Genomic DNA, 13,084 nt, shown 5'->3' with positions numbered 1-13,084 from the left:
CTGCATTTCACTATTAAACTCTCCCTGGGGTTTCATCATTTACTCATTACAGCGAATGATGCTTAACAGACACCGTACAAACAAGGATACATGGTACATGAGATGCTTCAAAAAAGGCCAGACCTGTATCAGAGGGACGTGCCTAATTTTGTATTTTGTACACAATCAAACTTACATCATTCGGTTTTGAAAATGCACGGTGCTTCTCAGCACCCACTTCAACTGCAGTTTTACAATTGCTGTAGCTTAGCTAAGGTTGACTGTTACTTCTCATTGTGATGTGTTAGCACAGAGGTTCCTAAACTTAGTTGGCCTACTGTACTGTCCCCTTTTCAGAAAAAAAAGTACTCAGTGCCCCCCTGGAACTCTACCTTCTCTAAGTGAGCAAACAGAAACGATGCAGTGACAAATTTGTGTCAGCGGACTTGACCACTGATTGGTTTTAACTTGCACTTTCAGTGTTTATTTGGAAAATAAAGTAATCACTATGACTTTAACTCCACGTTACATTGGTAAGCGTCATTATACAGCAGATGAAACATGTACAAACAGTTTTTCAAAATTTTCTTCTCTTCTCTTATTTCTTTATGCTTCCACTGCCTCCTTATTTTTATTCAGTACCCCCCAATTTCACCAGAGGCTGCTACTACCACCCACGAAATTGTTCCAGCACCTCCCAGGGGGCAGTATCACCCACTGTGGGAAACACTGTGTTAGCATTTATAGCAGAACAGGATCCGATCACAAGCTGGTGGCATTTCTAGGCATCTTGTAGTTTTTTGGAAGACGTTCGTGCATCATGATCTAGAAGCATTGGATCTCAACCTGAAGCCTAATGCTGGAACAACACATGGTGGCTGATATGCGACTACTGCAACCTGTGTCCCCACTTCTATTCTTCTGCTCTCTTTTGTAACATTTAGTAAGGCAAAATGGTGATGTGATCTTATCTCATTGCACGTTCCCTGCCCCCCTCACTGCCTTCCATTTAGGGGGTCAGGGAAATCTGCAATGGAATGTCCTTTGCTTCAATCCCTACCCCACGTCACTGCTGGACTCTGAGATCAGAAATAAGCTTAGCTTGGGGTGTGTGTGTATTATATTGAAAGAATTGTAGGGGCATTTCCGAGGAAGAGACAAATTTAGAAAAGAAAATCACTCTAGTCCTAGTAACCGTTTCCTTCTCCTTTTTCACTGCTGGAGAGAAGTTCTCTTTTATGTTACTGTTAACAGAACTTTTTTTCCATTTCAAGAATGTGATGAACTTCTCCAGCCACAAGACCAACAAACCAGCCCACTCAATCGCTAACTCGCTACTAGGAAATGACAAAGGACTAAAACCCCAACAAATGAAAAAAGAATCAAATGAGGTGGAAGGAAATGTGCACACTTAATTATGAAGCCAGGAAAAAAGGGTGTGGAATATGTATTAGTAACAGAATAAAACAGTTGTTTAATGGCACAAGTTCCCATGATCCTTTGGGTCCCTTCCAGCTCCACAGTTCTAGGATTCCAGGTTGTCTGATCTCCCAGTCCTGAGACTTTAGCCTGGTCCTCACATTATTCTAAGCCATGGTTTGCGGTTAACCATGAGTTGTCTAATGGATGATCAACAAACCATAGCTTGCTTCTCCAAATTACGTTTGTTTTCCATCTGTTCTTGCCTTTGTAGCTTGGCAAGCATCTGCAATAGAGTGGCCAAACAAACCATGGTTAAGGAAGGCTGCTTGTGTTCACACATAATGCCAAGCCATAGTTAAAAACTTAAAACAAACCAAGGTTTGTAAGCCATGGATTTGGTGGCAATAAACAAACCAGAGTTACACCAAGTCATGGTTTAAGAAGCAATTGTTTATTAAACCGTGGCTTAGCACGAACAAACTAGGTGATACTGTCTACCAGTGGAACAGACTTCTGCTTGCACAACAGGACTTCCCCTTTCTCCCTTCTGTAGTTCTTCATATCTCAGATCTGCTGCCCCTGCGGATCTTGCTGCCTGAGGCACTCACATCACCTTGCCACATGGGTGGCCTGGCCCTCTTTGGGGAAATTGAGCTCCAGAGTAGTCCACTTGAGGTCACAGTGTTACCCTTCAAGGGAGAGATTTGTTTCATTGTTTTTAGAAGAGTGGATCAGTTGTCACTTTCTGCTACTGTACTCCCATTTCCTTGCCCATTGCTTCCTCAAAGCTTCCATTTCTTTTCCAGTTGTGCATGTAACTATTCTTGGCACTCTTCAATCAGAGAAGAATCCCTCAGATTTGCACAAAACAAATTCTCAAAATTCTTCACCACATTGATGGACAGCAAAAGGTGGCGGTGGTATTATTGTCCTAGTATATTCAAAAACATTCAAGAGGTGACTAAGAAAATTCCCAGAAAAGTTATCAGAACACTATTTCCTGAGAAATTGTAGCCCAGATCTATACTGTCTCTTGTCGTGTTTACTCACAACTGCTATTTCCTCATTCCAGATCTAGCTCCCATTACGTTTTTACTTGCGTACCTCTTAAATCAGCTATGATTTCTGCTTAATGGCTCTCCATTTTTATAGCTGCTGTGTCAATGTGCATGACCAATGTCCTGCTTGTCTACTGATAGATCTATAATGAAAATGCACCGGCACGGGGTGCAGCTCTACAATTCTGTTTCTATGGTTGATACAATAACAGCACAATCGTGGTGGATTTATACCAGACTGTCCACACACCATTCCACTGTATTACCGTATTGGCCCGAATATAAGCTGCACCTGAACATAAGCTGCACCTTTAAAATTGGATGGGGGGAGAGAAAAAAAGAAAAAGTACCCAAATATAAGCCGCTTTATTCCTCACTGCTCCTGGCTGCATACTGGGGGTGGGTGGGGGGAGCTGCACTGCTGCGTTGCCGGCGGCCTTTCCCCTTCCTCGCTCTCTCACTTCCCAGCTTTGGGTGGGTGGCCCTTTGCCACGCTCCTGCCGCTGTTTGCCCCACGCTCCTGGCTGTATACTGTACAGTCGTGAATATAAGCAGCACTTTAACTTTTCAGGGTCAGAATTTGGGGGGAAAGTGAGGCTTATATCCAGGCCAATATGGTACGTAGTTAAGCTTCTCTAGTGTTACTGCATTATTGCCATGTGGAGGTTTTACTCCTGCACTATAGTGCAATCAAAGTAGAGGGAAAACCATACCTGGAATACATGTGCTATGAAAAAACCACAATATTTCAGAAGAAAGCTAAGGGACCTGCAATGAGCAGTACATCCGCCCTGAAACATTGACAGATGCAAACAGTATAACAGTCTCAATACCATCATGAGTGCAAACTGTCACGAATTCTATGGGACGGTTTCCATTCATTTAAGTCAGCTCAAGAACTTTTACCACCGTAACTAAATGAGGCCAGGGCATCTCTGTGAAATCTGCAAGTGCATTCTGGGTTTCTCTTTGATGGCACTGAGGACTCTGGGCTGCTCTGCGGATTCATGTAGGGTTCATGTAGCACTGCAGGTGTCCTTTTAAGTGTACTGCTCTCAAGCTGCTGCCTCTTAAGCCTTCATAGTGCCGGCCCTAACATTGGTAGATGTCAATTGTACACAGCGAATCTGTTTCCACATTGATACTATTCCCTCTTTTGCACTTCGCTGCTGTACTTTATGCAATTAACCATATCAGTGCTATGCCTTTTGGAATGACATTCATTTTGGTCATTAATCAACAGCGAAAATGAACTGCAACTGCTTTATCAAAATCAGAACTAAATACCAGTACTTCTGGAAAACAGAGAGCATCTCTGAACTCACAGAACAAATATTTGCATTACCTATTTATATTAAAATATGCAGAAATTTCCTCAGCATCGAGCCAACTTATAAATTTTTATAACTTTTTCAAATTCTTCACATTTTTTAACACACAGCATTATTTCAGCTTTGTGCAGAGCTCAATAACAATCTTTCTGGCCTGGAAGGGAAAAAAAGAAGAAGAACACACATTAGAATAAAGAATGCAGAATAAATAAAAAACAAAACAGTACAGATTGTACATCTACACATACAAAGACAACTTTCATGGTGAGGTCTGAGCAATTATAACAATACAATGTACCACATGTTGATTGAAAAGAATTTCTCTAGTTATTGAAGTCTTTCCTGGCCAAGTTTCACAAAACATAAATTAGAAAGGGGGGGTATGACATTCTCCCAATCTGACTTCTGTGCAATGCCAGTCATGCACATTTTAAACACAGACGAATAATGCGGCCTTTCTTCTAGGAACTGTTAACAGCTGTAGAAACTATTATGGCCTGCTTAAAAAACATGTCTTAGTAGCCAACACCCTCCAGACACTTAGCAATCCTAAAGCTATTCCTCCCGGCTAAATGAGAAGTGCTGCTGGAACAACACAATGTTTGACTGATGATAGTTGCTGGGAAAACAACAACGAACAAACAACACAGACCTTTCAAACAGCCATTTGAGCCCTCAAATGCATAGTTAGGAAATGATCCACCAATTTTATAAAAACTTAAGTGGGCAGAAGGGGGGGAGGGGAGAGAAGAGACCGAACAAGAGAAAGGGGTGAGAGAAAAGAAGCAAGGGCTGCAGCAGTCAGCGACATTACAAACTGAGGTCTTCTTCCAGGGATGAGAAAGCTATGGACCTTCAGGTGTTATTGGAGACCAGCATCCCTGGCATCGGGATGATGAGATATGACTATTAGTTAGTTAGTTAGTTAGTTAGTTAGTTAGTTAGTTAGTTAGTTGGTTAATTAGTTATTGAATTTCTATGCTACCCCTCATCCAAGGATCACAGTGTGGTTTACAACACATTCTTCATCCTTGCTGTATGCTAAGGAAAATCTAGATTCTTTCATCCACTGAGATTTGCTAGAAGCATGTATCTTTCTACCATGAATTTTCTTGTTCCCCCCACCCCCTCAGCACAGGGTAGGATCAACCAAACTTCAGACAGAACTGCTGTCGTCCTACAATTGCTGAAAGCAATTTGGATACCTGAATTACCAAAATGATTTCAGTTTGAGTTTTTCTTTTGTAAATGATAAATGAGTACTGAGAGTACTGGTAATTCTGGTGAATAAACCTTATATGTTGTGGTTTGGTTAAAAAAAAAACAATTCTAAAGCACAGCAAACAGTGTGAGACAGTTCTTTTAATTTAAAAAAAAAATCAAAAAAATAATTAATTAAAATTTGTGAACTGTTGCTAGAAGCTAGAAGCTTCTCCAGATAAGGCTTCTTTCCTATCTGGCCCAGTGAGATCTATATATATACTGTATGTGTGCGTGTTTGTGTGTGTGTGTGTGTGTGTATCTGTACATGTGGCCACATCCTGCTTCTGGCCTGACCTCAGCTTCTCCTCCACGGTCTGAGTCATGCCCACCAATATTTGAAAGGAAAGTAACCACATTTGTTTTAATATCAATTGAACTGCAGATTCATTGTTTGACACTGGGCAAGTCTGACAAACAAACCCCTTACATTTCCAAAAGAATTTTGACAACCCTAATCTCAAAATACACATTGAGTAAAGACCAGATAGCACATGCAGACAATTGTGAAAGTGCGTGTTTTATTTCAGTCCCTCAACCAACCACAATGCTAGCAGTTCAAGACAAGTGGATTTTCCTGACTGGACCGATAACTTCATTTCTCCAAATACCACAGCACAACATCGCCAGCCCTTGGCATTGCTTGTAGCTCAGATTTGTTTTTCTTTTGTGGCTATAATCACATTGCTCTATATTTTGCTTCTTCTGCCACCTTTTACGTATACTACCACAGAACCTAGGGCTTGCTGATCAGAAGGTCGGCGGTTCGAATCCCCGCGACGGGGTGAGCTCCCGTTGCTCGGTCCCAGCTCCTGCCAACCTGGCAGTTCAAAAGCATGTCAAAGTGCAAGTAGATAAATAGGTAAGGTAAATGGCATTTCCCTGTGCTGCTCTGGTTCACCAGAAGCGGCTCAGTCATGGTGGCCACATGACCCAGAAGCTGTATGCCGGCTCCCTCAGCCAATAAAGCAAGATGAGCGCCACAACCCCATAGTCTGCCACGACTGGACCTAATGGTCAGGGGTACCTTTACATCTAAGCTGAAGAAAGCTTCGGTAATTTTTTTTTGGGGGGGTGAGGTGGAAACAGGGATGAAATGGCCATCCATCTTAGCCTTAGTAGTGACAGTGTCAATATGCCATATTATTGATCAGGAAAATTATTTTCCTGTGTCTGCACAGCAGTAGAGTGAGGGCAGCAAGCACTACCCTCTCTCTGACTTGGCTTTGTGATGGTGACCCTACATAGTAAATAAGGTCTGACTAGTCAGAGGTAGCCAACATGATGCCTGATATTGTTGAACTCCAACTTCCATCAGCCCCAGCTAGCATGGCCAGCGGTCAGGGATGATGGGAGTTGTAGTCCAACAACATCTACAGGACATCACGTTGACTATGCCTAGACTACCTGATATCACAGAGGCAAATCAGAGTAAGAACAATACTTTTCACCATCATTCTAGCACAGCTAAAGACAGAGGAAATAATAAAGCTAAAAAGTGACTTAGATGAAGAAAGGGAAATTCTCTTTGAAACTTTTAAGCCACATCTCCAAAACTCCCCCTTTTGCATCAAAAAGGTTTGCAATGCAAGTTTGCAATGCAAGCCATGCACCCTAGATGCTGCAAGTGTACTCCTACAATAGCAAAGTGCAAACCTACCTGTGTGCAGTATATAATCAAGGTACATTCATCAGGGACTCACGATGAGCTACATATCCCTGTAGAACACACACTCAGTGATAAATTTGTGCATTCCTCTGTAATGTGTGCAGTTCCCCCCATCCTGCAATACTCCCATTACACCAGGAAAACTCAGGAGGAAGTTACTCAGGAAGTCACTGGTCTGACACAAACATTCAAATGGGTCTCTGAAAATCTCTGTGTCTTAGATTGGCAGAATCTCCTACCTAACCTATTTATTTATTTTCTGTTAAACGTTTGGGTTTTCCACATTATTAGCCAATAAAAGTAAGCTATGGTGTTTGTTTCTGAGTAATGGTAATAACCAAAACGGTTATTTCTGAAGTTGGCATTTGGTTTGTAGTCTATTATGGAGGTCACAACCAAAGAAGTGATTCATAAACCTCAAGGAAACAATTCATCATGTTCCTAGTTATGAAGTGATATCACCGTTTCACATCTCCATAAGAACTGCAAAAGGAAGCCATTGTTTTCAGTCATTCGCTAGCAATTATTTCCAAAAGAAAGTGGCATTTACACAGGATGCCATTTGAAAAGAGAATTTGTTCACAACAATGGTAGTTCATCAAGTTCTCTTTGTTCTAGGATAATAGGAGCCGAGAAGCTACAAACCACTTCTTAAAGGTTGAGGTGAAAGAACTCCAGATGTTTTATTAGGGTAGATCACAGTCATCTCCATATTGCCTGAAAGGTGCTTATAAAATATGTGTCTGTCTAATCTGATTCTCTTCAACTTATATTCAACTTTTTCAGCAACTACATATTCTGAAGTTTTTTGCAGTATTACCCTTGGATGACTGAACCACTTTGTGTGTGTTGAAACCCTTTCTGCTTCCTTTGAAATTCCTGTTAAAACCCTCCCACCCTCGCTTTTGTTTAGAACTTAGAAGCAGATATGCAGATTCAGAAAGCATTGCCCTTGCTCTGACTTGGCTTTGCAATAACACCATGCAGTCAATCAAACTCGACAACACGATGATGTCACAAAGCCAAGTCAGAGTGAGAAAATTCTGGCACAGCCAAAGAGGTGAAAAAGGTATGTGTTGCATGATCAAATATTCCCATAAGGGTTTTTGTTCTTGCTGTTTTTAAAATTGAACATAGTACACTAGCATAATAGAGAGAAGGCTATACTTTTTTCTGGTGGACTAGCTTTCCCCAGCAGGGAGTTTTTGACATGGGTGATTATTCAATAATGCTCCATTACTTCAAGTTACCAAATAAACAGGTACTTTATTTCCCCTTATTGCTCCCTCTCTTCTTCCCAAACTGTTGTATGTTATGCCCAACTAAAAAGAAAAAAAGGAAAACCAGCCCACAGCCTTTCCAGCTCATTGTGAGTCATCAGGTTTTCAATAAAGCCTGGCAGTCAACGATCTTCCATAAACTGGAATTCTAATCATAGTTTGTATGCTCTAGGACTTCCCCAGATCTGAAAAGTTTAAGAATATGTTTAATCCAATCAGCATGGGAAATGTACAGAATCCTGCATTTAAAATGAAAAAAATCACATTTAAGGAAAGCTAAGGGCAGAACTGCCATTTTATAAGAGTTCCGGTTTCTGTATTTCTCTTGCAGCACTAATGCAGGAATTGTGAGGTGAGATTTCCAGTAGAGAAGGGGTGCTGAGAATGAGTCTTGGGAGAGTGAGTCTAGGACTAATTAAACATGCTAGTTCTTCCCTGCTCTACCACCACTTTTTTTAAAAAAAACCTGCCCACCTACCTGCAAGTCAGCCTCTGGGACTGTGAAAACCAACGTTGGAAAGGATTTTCATGAGTTATTCAATACACAAAGGAAGAATGAAGAACCCCCCCCCCCAAATCTTCCAATTTTCTCCTTCATAAGTTGCCCTACCCAAGTATTCACATTACCTTGGCAAATGCAGGTTTGGGACCATGCATTATCCAGGTAGCATATTGTCCTATTGAAGCTTACTGAAAGCTTGAAGCCTACGGGTGATTTTAATTATCTTGTGAATGTTTTATATATCTGTTTTTAACTGATTTATGTTGATTCTTTTGTAAACCACTTATTGTTGTTGTTGTTTAGTCATTTAGTCGTATCCGACTCTTCGTGACCTCATGGACCAGAGCATGCCAGGCACTCCTGTCTTCCACTGCCTCCCGCAGTTTGGTCAAACTCATGTTGGTAGCTTCGAGAACACTGTCCAACCATCTCATCCTCTGTCGTCCCCTTCTCCTTGTGCCCTCAATCTTTTCCAACATCAGGGTCTTTTCCAGGGAGTCTTCTCTTCTCTTGAGGTGGCCAAAATATTGGAGCTTAAGCTTCAGGATCTGTCCTTCCAGTGAGCACTCAAAACCACTTATTACAATCAAGCAAAAGATGGGTGATATAGATAGATGATAGATAGATAGATAGATAGATAGATAGATAGAGAGATACATAGATAGAGAGATACATAGATAGATACATAGATACATAGATACATAGATGATAGATAGATTTGAAAATAATGGAGTGTTTGTGCTACATACAGGTCAAGAAAGAGTGAATGTGGCCAAGAAAAATTCAAGTGCAACCTGTGTTCATCTGTAGCACAAATGGCTTGGACATAGAGACTTCAGGATTATAGCAGACCTGCCAAAGAAAAGTTTGGTGAGAGGAATGGAAATTAACTGGTTTATGTTGATTTTTTTGTAAACCACTTATTACAATCAAACAAAAGGTAGATGATAGATAGATGATAGATGATAGATAGATAGATAGATAGATAGATAGATAGATAGATGATAGATAGATAGATAGATAGATAGATAGATAGATAGATAGATAGATAGATATAGAGGTGTGTCCCCATTTGAGAGAGCAACACCCAGCAACCTTTATTTTTGCATGTGTACCCTGAGCTGTCTTTATGACTGACATTTAGGATAACCATTATTTTGATAGAACTACAGCCGTGGGCACCACCATGAGCCTTCACACTTACTCTGGGGAATGTCAGCTTGTCACCACCACACTTGCTGCTTAAGTATCTCTCTGTTTGGCAGGCCTTGCAGTTACCAACCATCCCTCTGAAAAGCAGGCAGTGATGCGCTCACTTCTGAGCTGATGATGACAAGCCGACAATGTCCAGAGCAACTGGCCTTTTCTTTCTGTGGAACTCCTTATTGCTTCCTTGGATATCTTTATTTCTTCAGCCCCGCATGAAGATGTGTAGAGATTATTGGGGCAACAGAACAGGGATGTGAAACCTGTAGTTCTCCAGACACTGAGTTGGGGTTGGGGTGCTAAGGTCCCCCAGGCTTGTAACAGGAACTAATCTTTTTAGCAAAACACTTAATATGTATACAATGCATTTCCAAGCACGGTTGACAAGAAACTCCATGTACCAAGGCAGTATATCTTTGAATCATAGATGGTGGGGCAAAAGAGAGTTTTGGTGGTTGCTTCTGGGTACCCTGCGGGCATCTGGGGGCGCTTCCAGACTGTCTCTGTTTGGGGGTGGGGTTCAAATATATGCCAACAAATTCAGGTTGTGAAATTAAAACTTGATTTGGTTCTCTTGTGTAACAAACCTAACCTGCCCCACCGTCAGATTTCTGACAATAAGGGCTTATTGTGGAATAATATTTGCTTGATGCAACATTGTATGACCTCCCCCAAAACAAATCACAATGTATGCTTAGTCAATAGCCAACACTGTCTAATCTTTCCCACCAACTTTATGCAAATGAACCAGGATGAATGCTCAGTAAAGAGGTTGCCTGGAAATGACCCGCCTGACCATTGGTGGAGACTGAAGACCGGAGACTGGGCTCAAGAGACTCACCACCAGGAGGACACTTCTTCTGTTCTTAGTACTTCACATACATTTTTAATCTCATCCCTCTGAAACAGTCCTCCATAATTACTTGCTGAGTATCCATACAGAAGGCTGAGAACTAAGGAAATAGTGACTTTCCAGGAAGTGGTTTGTGAGATTCGCTTGCATCTTAAATAAGTTAAGCAAAGGAAGCTCTCAGAAGGAAAACTGCCTGTACCCTCCTTCCCCATGCACCTCTCATGAACTCCATCCTGTATTGTTCAGGACTCTCCCCACACCTTAGCTTCCATAGAAGCCTTCCAAGGGCGCAAGTGGGTGCAGGAGGAGACACGAGACTCTCCTTCTGTAAACTGATGTTGTTGGATGGACTGAATGCTGAATTAACATAGCATAGAATCCAGGCCAGTGTTTCCCAAACTTGGGTCTCCAGTTGTTTTTGGACAACAACTTCCATCATCCCAAGCGAGCAGGACTAGTGGTCAGGGATGAAGGGAATTGTAGTTCAAAAACAGCTGGAGACCCAAGTATGGGAAACATTGATCTAGACCTTCAGCCAGAGGGTGTCCACCTCACGCTCTTATGGCACCATCCTAACAAGGTCTATTCAGAAGTAAGTCCTATTGGATTCAATGGGGCTTACTACAAGTTAAGTGAGGTTACGTTTGCAACTTTAGCTATTACACCACTAGCTTTCTAGAAGCACACCTATTGGCAAAATTCCTCTCAGCTTTGAATTATCATGAGACATAATTAAGGGAGAGGGCACAATGAGACATTATTGTAAGAAAGGGACAACACTAAGCATCAGCTTATTTGGCTTCAACTGACTAGCTATCTAGCACACTTTCAAATTAATATCCAGCTTTGTTAATAGAAAGGCTTCCCCACTTCCTGTTCACTGCCTTCCAACTGACTTTTAAGATCCCAATAAAGCTAGAACAGCAAACATTTCCTCCTACTCAGTTTTTAGTTTTCCAAAATGTACACATATTTTTTCATTTAACACTATATCCCAAAGGGACTTGGTGTATGGTGAAAGCTTTAGTTACCACCATGTTTTTTTGGCAACCCAAATAAGGATCTGGTCCAACTCCGCCTTCTACCTTGGGAATGGAAAAAAGAAAAATCTACAGATGTGGGATAATAACTCAGTAAAAATGCAATGCTTTAGCACAGATGCATCTTTTCACTTTTCTTTGTTTCTAACATCTGGTTCGAAGGGAAATTGTCTTTTTTGAAAATTCATATTATTGACTATTGGCCATGCTCGTGGAGGCTGATGGGAATCCAACTCATATTGTAGAATAATTTCTGTACACATTAAGTGGCTGGACAACAGCATTGCAAAATTAGAAAAGTGAATTATGAAGGATGGCTGTGTTTTGGTTCACATCTTCTTTCAGAAAATGTGGCTTAGTTAAGTTTGTATTTAAATGTTCACTCATCTCCACACAGAGAAAGCCCTACTGAGTTCAGTGGGTCTTGCTCCCATGTTACTGTGTATAGGATTGCAGTGATGGTTTTTATATAAATCCTCAAAACAGTCTTGATATTCCCTGGTTTCCCTTGAAGAGTTACTTATTTTTAATTCTTAATTTGCTAAGTTACATGTAATATTTACACAAAAGAAACCACTCTGCTGGTAGTACTCAAAGTATTTCTAAAAGAACCAGCACTCCATTTCTAAAGCAAGAAAGAAATAACTGTAGGCTTACTCACATTTCTAAATTGATTGATCTGGTACAGTTCTTCAGTTCCTGTCTGAGGTAGACTTTTTGGATATGTTATTTCGTTCCCTCAAGGATAATGCAGAATTTGAAGATGGACAGCCCTCCTTATCTAGGGGTCACTCTTGAGTTGAAGATGAAGAGAAGATGTTCAGCCACTAGCCTGGCTTTATGGCTAAGTCCTAATAGCACTGCTCCACCTCAAAGCTGCCTTAAGGGTGATGCTCTGTTTGATTGTATTTCCGTGGCAACAACTGATGCTCCACTGTGTCATCATTGAGAGTCATCTGATTGGTCAGATTAGCTTTTATGACTCTAGGCTATGTCACGCAGCTGAAGGTCTGAAATAAAGTCCAGTAGTGGTGTCAGTTATCAGCCCAGCAATAGCAAAAGAAGATTGTGTTTTGCAGTGGGGAATCAAGCAAAAACCAGATCGAAATCACCTATCCAGAACAATAGAGCCTTCAGCTTCATGCAGAACTTCCATCAGGGAGTAAAAAAAGATGACTTTCCCAAGACAGGGTATTCCACAACCTAGGCACAGGCAACAGAGAAATTCCTGCTACATGATCCTGACAACTGGTGGGAGGACATGTAGCAGGGCCTCCTCAAATGACCTAAACAATTGCGCAGGGTCACGAGAAGAATAGCTTCTCTTCTTTATAGTGTTCCAATATATGCAATCAGTTGGTCAAGAGACTAGTAGCCCTCACTGAACAACTGCAGGAGTGCCACAAAGGCATGCATGGGAAATCTCAGTCCCAGGGGCCCAAATGTGGCCCTCTCTATCTGTTTCTGGGTATTCTTCCCAGGTC

General features: G+C 41.3%; 1 long non-coding RNA gene across 2 annotated transcripts; it reads right to left on the bottom strand.

Moving 5' to 3' along the window:
* Window positions 1-436: 436 nt before the first annotated feature.
* LOC309371261 lies at window positions 437-12,580 on the bottom strand. Of its 2 annotated transcripts, none has more exons than XR_014168982.1 (3): window positions 12,262-12,580; window positions 3,805-3,944; window positions 437-1,684 (listed from the first exon to the last, which is right to left on the bottom strand). It is a non-coding gene; the product is annotated as an uncharacterized lncRNA (long non-coding RNA). The 2 variants fall into 2 exon arrangements; XR_014168983.1 differs by lacking the exon at window positions 437-1,684 and adding an exon at window positions 2,250-2,332.
* Window positions 12,581-13,084: the final 504 nt, after the last annotated feature.

Source organism: Podarcis melisellensis, assembly GCF_964234715.1.
Source record: "Podarcis melisellensis genome assembly, chromosome: 5".
In the NCBI taxonomy this organism is placed as follows: Eukaryota; Metazoa; Chordata; class Lepidosauria; order Squamata; family Lacertidae; genus Podarcis; species Podarcis melisellensis.
This window is presented reverse-complemented; position numbering and strand designations above follow the sequence as displayed.